Here is a 6,659-nt window from a genome sequence, read left to right as displayed (position 1 = left end):
TCATTCATCTATTTATATCTATTATGGACTCATGATTTCCTCTTTTATTTAGTGGATTATATTCTATTATTATCATTATTTATTTTTATGATAAGATATTCCCAGATTTTCTAGGGGCTTTTATGTAAGTTTGACATGTCCCCATCATTCTATGAGCATATCTTTGCTTTCTGGACAAAATGTTACACATTCATCTTCACTTTCCCTATCTCAGCCTTGTTATCAACTACTTTCCAAGGATCCCTGGTTACTTAATTGAGAAATAGTATTTAGAAGTCAGGATCTGGGAACTAGGTATACTCATTGCTATTGGGATACCACTGTTCTCAGGCCCTCTCAGTGGACACACCCACCCACATACACACACGTATGTTTCTTACTATGTCTCTATCTAGTTAGCTAGCTATTGAAAACCTGGCCTAATCCTACTTATTTTGATTCAACCTTGTAGGGTTCATTCTAGTTTTCTCACATTCTGTATTTGTAACTGTCTTTTCTTATACTGAAAAACTTGGCTCCCATTATCTTTGATGTATTTGTTTGATCACTTCTCCCATATGTAATAAATTTCCAGTGGCTCTGAAATCCCCTTCCCCCTTCCATCCACATGTCCTTCTCATTCTACCTGGAATCCAACTCCTTGTGCCAGGCTATTCCCCAATGTGCATGATTTCCCCACCCTTCCTGGGTTCTGGTGCCCATTCCTGGCCAGCTCCCACCCTTCATGGCTGTCTTCCTCACATTGCCCTTGCCAGGCAGCCTTCCTGGCAGATGTCCTCCTCACCATGTTCAGTTTCTGATTTACCACACTGGACCTCCTTTCTTTCTGCTTCCCTTCATCTCTCTTGTGTGAACTCTGACATCCTGTATTAGGCTGCCCTCAAGCATGGATGCCCTTCTCACCCTGTTTGTTCCTTACTCCCTAATCTTACCCCTCATTATCCTTCTTGGGCCTTGTCACTCCATGCATTCTACCCCCTTTCCCCAAGTGGATGTTTATCTTGCCTGCCGCATCTAATGCCTTTATGGTTGAATTACTCAGGTTGGTAAAGGAAGGAAATGGAGGGAAAAAGAAGAGAAAGTCAAGGAGAAGAATAATGAATACCTTTGAAAGAATATCTTTGTCTTAGTTCAGGCTACTATAACAAATCTCCATAGACTGGGTGGCTTAGACCACAAATACGTATTTCTCACAGTTCTAAAGGCTGAGAAGTCCAAAATCAAGACCCTTGTGGATCTAATGTTTGGTATAGTACTGCTTGCTGGTTTGCAGGTAGCCATCTTCTTGCTATATTCTTACATAGTGGAAAGCATAGAGCTCTAGTTTCTGTATATTCTTGTAAAGTTACTAATCCTATTGAAGGTTCTACCCTCATGACCTAATTACCTCCCAAAGGCACTACTCCAAATACCATGATGTTGGGGATTTAAGCTTTAACATATGAATTTTGAAGAAGCACAAACATTTAGTCCATAGCAATAATTAAGGCTCTGCCCTACTTTCTAATTAAATTTTGCCTTTCTGAAGGGTTTTACTAGAATCAAATAGTAGGGGAATTTTTACTCCATTGTCTTTACTAATTAATATTCCAAAAGATCACAAATAAGCTACGGTTATTATACTTTTTAATAGTACTTTTATAATAATATAATAATTATAAACACAAGGGTGGTCTATACAAATGTTTAAATATCATTTTTCACTGCCTTTATTTAAAAAGGAGACCTCAGAGGCTTGCAAAATTTATCTAAGAATGAGTGAATGTATTCACTTTAAACAAAATAAACATGAAGTTCTACTCCACTTTCATTATAGACAGTGATTTCATCACTGTTTGAAGACACACTTGTAAGGATGACAAAGGTTGTCTAGGGTTATAACCAGTCTTGAAATTTTACTGCTTTGCATTCACATATGTATCTCCTTGGCCTTTAGTTTTTATATTTTTTTACATATTTTATGATAACTGGGAAACCAAACATAGAAACACTCATTTAATTTTCTCTAGAAAGAATGTAAAAACATATTCCTAGATATAGAACAGATGCACAGGACATGCATTGAAAATAGTATGAAAACTGTCATGTCAGCCCTCACAATCACATTTTTTCACCTGCTTGGGGAATTATACATAGCTGCCTTGTTGAACACATTTCTTGACTGTAAAATTGAAGACTGCCAGATCAAAATGCTGCCTTAAGCATGTTATTTCTTAGTTTATATTTTATACTGGAAAGAAAAAAACATTAAATTACAAACTAAAGCATAATGGAATGGTGTTAAAGAATGGAACTGATTTTAAGAGATGTTAAGTTCCAGAGATAACTTTGTAGATCAATCAGGATTAATTTATATAGGATTCTGTAATGTCTAGATGGACTGAACTTGGGCAATCTAAGCCAAACTGCAATACTTAGTCACTTAGACCACAGGCCCCTATTATCCTAAGAATATTTCTGAATTTGAGAAAATACCCACATTAATATGGTGCAGTTTATATTTAATGCTCAGCCCCTTAGAAATTTTTTTTGCTAAAAGATGTAATTTCTTTTTGTCTCTAAAATTCTGCTTTATTACATTAAATTAATCAGTAAAATATTTTATAAAATTCAAAATAAATGTGTTCTATATTTATATATGAAGATAACTGAAATTTTTGGATCCTAAAAATGCCCCAAGGACTAAAAATAGTTTGTTTTTGTTTTTGTTTTTTATAAATTTGTGGGACATTCATACTTCCTCAGCTGGTAACTGCATTCAATAGACTTTGAAGAACTACCATAGGAACCTAGCTACCCTTATGCCATTCTTTTTTTTTTTTTTTTAAGATTTTATTTATTTATTCATGGGAGACACAGAGAGAGAGAGAAAGAGAGACAGAGAGAGAGACAGAGAGAGTAGGCACAGGCAGAGGGAGAAGCAGGCTCCATGCAGGGAGCCGGATGTGGGACTCTGGGTCTCTAGGATCAGGCCCTGGGCTGAAGGCAGTGCTAAACCACTGAGCCACCCGGGCTGCCCCTAAAAATAGTTTTTAAGTAAAGCAATCTATAGCTGGCTTTTATCAAGTGCTCATTCTATGCCAGATATGCTATATATATGCTATCTCATTGAACCATCACCTTCATCCTATGAGGTAGGTGTTTTTATCATCCCTATTTTTCAGATGAAAAAGGTAAGGCCTGGAGATGTTGAGGAGCTTACCCAAGATCACACAGGTGGAAAACGATGAAGTAGGGATTTGAATTTGGTAGTCTGATGCTATAGTCATACTCTTTACCTTCATGCAGTAATATATGAGTGAGGGACCAAAAGAAATGGAATCCATATTTTAAAAATTTTGTTACTTTGCTTATGCTATATTAATTATACTCTATCAGAGTATGATTTTTAAAAGTGGCATTTTCCCATATTCATTCTTCTATGGGGTCCTGGAGAGCAATTAAAGAGAATACAGCTGGGATTAGGATTGAGCTATTCAAAGCAATAGGGGAGAATACAAGGGAGAACCCAGCATTGGTGGCTCCTGTTCCAACCCTGGCTCCAGAGATGTGCCTACTCCTCCCACTGGCCAAATCTAGACAATGCCCACTATAGTTAAGGGTACAGAGTTTGGAGCCAGACACAACTGAATCCTTTTCCAGCTGCATTACTTATTACCAAACATTTTCTGAGCCTCACTTTTTCCATTTGCGAATAAAAGGAATATGTTACAATAACATAGTCTTGTTTGGGAATTAAAATGAACTAATAGTGGCATATAATGTGGTCAGTCTTTCTTATCCCCTCTCAAATTCCTATTCTCATTGCCCTGTTGCTGACCACTGGCTGTCTAAAGTCTTTATTTTCTTAGTATTCTACAGTGAGGTCTTGCTTGCTACAAAATCCATTCTCTTCTTTCCACATTCATATTCATGTTTTGTGTGTGAAGGTTGATCTCATTTTGACTTTGGGAACAAAGCAATTGAATGAGCCTCCTGGGAGTGTTGGCATCTTAAAAGCAAATGTGTTAACTCAGATGGATCTAGCTTGTAGACTGTCAAGCTATGTGACAATTTGAAAGTGATTTCACACAGGGTGGGAGAGATATGTTTGGTAAGCCTTCTCAAACCAAAACATTTGTATTAACCATGATCTGTTCTTTCAGAGAAAGGGCTAGCCTCCTCCATATATGCCCTCCCCGGCTACTCTCCACCTATGAGTCCTCTTAAAAGCCTGAACATTTTCTGCTCCAACGCTGGAAAAAGAGGGTCTGAAGATTGACTGACCTGGTAGTTTTGAAAGGTTACTGACCTCATAAACCTTAGAGGCACACATGGAGAATTTTATAATTGTTAGTATGTGCAGGTGATTATAATCGAATGCTTTCCTGGTTGAGATGAATAGATGTAATGAAAAAGAAAGTGGCAAATGGTTACTAAATAAAAAAATAATTTCAAAAAAAGATGAGCAGGGCATGGATGCTTTCTGAAAATAGGAAAGGCTAAAGAATCCTTAAGAATAGGATTAATTTAGCTCAAGTCATGGAATTTATACATGGCAGGGTGGTTTATAGTAGCATGGGTGTTGTTACTAGAGAATCTCAGTATTAGTCATAATATGAAATATATGATATTCCCCCTTTTTGATGACTCAGCTCTGAAGTATCACTCATGGATACACATATTTCCAGTGACATTCCAGTGTCAATGCATATTGACCATTGACAACTAACAGAGGAGGCTAAGGGAAAAGAGAATTCATCAGCTTCTTCCCACGTATCATTCTTCAGAAAGAAGAATTTGCAGAGCTGAAACAGAAATCCTCTCTCTCTCTCTTTTTTTTTTTTTTTCTGACGAGGGCTTGTTTCTTTATATTGTTCTCTGTGGTTCTATAAAAAATAATTTAAAGGATAGTTGTCTTAGTTGCTAGACAGCACCACTTTTAAAAAATGCACTTCTCTTTAGCACATATTGGCCTATCTTGTAAATTACCACAAACCCCTTCACAATGTAGATTTCCTTGAAGTTTCAGAATTGACTGGGAAAGACCAGCTCCTCCTCCCTGGCTAGGGCTGAAAAGACTGTGACATCAACCACCAGGTGATGCACCTGATTAGGTCCCTGAAAGAGCAAAAGATAAAGAGACTTTGAAAACCTAAACCTATTGTGGAGAAAGAAGTGCCCCTATGAACATGACTGTAGTAAAATAGGGAATAAAGGAAAGCAAATACTCCACAAAAAGTAGTATGAGATCATGCCCTTTTAAAAAGCATTTTAAACCTGAAACTTTCTGTTAATGGACTGTGAGGTCAACTATCAGGCCATAGCTTCAATAGGAACAATAGGTCAGCATTCAGAAGCAAAAATGAGGGAAGAGTCTAGGTACTAGATAGTGCTAAATGAACTACTTTAAACCTACGTAATATTGATTGTCCTAAGGAAATACAGATGATAATTCCTGATAACATTGTAAAGCTGTTTGGAAAGGCTCTGTTGAGGGCATGATCTTTGGGATTTTTTTCTTATTAACATCTTAGTGAGGGCAGCCCTGGTGGCTCAGCGGTTTAGCGCTGCCTTTGGCCCAGGGCCTGAATCCTGGAGACCTGGGATTGAGTCCCGCGTCAGGCTCCCTGCATGGAGCCTGCTTCTCCCTCTGCCTGTGTCTCTGCCTTTCTCTCTCTCTCCCTCTCTCTCTCTCTCTCTCTCTCTGTCTCTCATGAATAAATAAGTAAAATCTCTTAAAAAATAAAATAAAAATAATAAAACCTTAGTGAGAGAGCGGTTATTTCACATGTGGTTTCAGATTTTGTTTCTCTTATTTCTGATCTGGTCTCTGCTTTGTATGACCAAGGATTTTACTGTTAAAGATGAAGCATGTTAGTTTGAGGAATTATCTGTCTAATATCCCCATCATTATTCCCTGCTTAGTATTCCTGACCTTCCTCTCTGTGTTCTGTGAATCGTTATCTGATTCTGTTTATGTCACCATCATCTACACTTCAGGATTATATTTGTGACCTTGGTCGTATCACTCATTCTCTCTTAGTACCCTCCTTTGATAAAGAAGAATGACAGTTACTTTTAAGTTCTTTAGAGAAAGATGTATATCCTTAGTTACTTGTGAAATATTTATTAGAGTCCTGGGAAATGTAAAACTGAGAAGGTACTTAAATAAAAAAATATGGCTTTTGGAAAAATTTTTTTGTTATTGTCTCATTTTCAAAAACTATGCAGTTAACTTGAGTGTAACACCATTGTAAACAGTTGCTATATATTTGAACATATTATTATGCTAGATCCTACACACTCTAAATAAATCATGGTTCCTTTCCACTAGGATAGTTGAACGTGACATATAAACAAATAAGCTAGATAAAATACAAGTATTGCCTAATCACTCCAAATCAAGGGGAATTAACATGTCTTTGAATAAAACATATAGTCAAATCTCAAGATCCATTCAGTAATTTCAACGAATATTTAAGCAAATCCAACCAATATAAATGGGATCATATGTTTGGGTGCTAGACTCTTTGCTGACCACTAGGATTATAAGATTAAGCTCTTACTGAGTTTATAGACTAATGGGGAGATAGATATTGTCCTAAAGCAAAAGAGGAGTCATTAAATATCTTAAAGCAGTAAACAGTTTATATAGCCTTGTATTTTGGAAATATTAT

The sequence above is a fragment of the Vulpes vulpes genome, chromosome 6, assembly GCF_048418805.1.
Source record: "Vulpes vulpes isolate BD-2025 chromosome 6, VulVul3, whole genome shotgun sequence".
In the NCBI taxonomy this organism is placed as follows: Eukaryota; Metazoa; Chordata; class Mammalia; order Carnivora; family Canidae; genus Vulpes; species Vulpes vulpes.
This window is presented reverse-complemented; position numbering follows the sequence as displayed.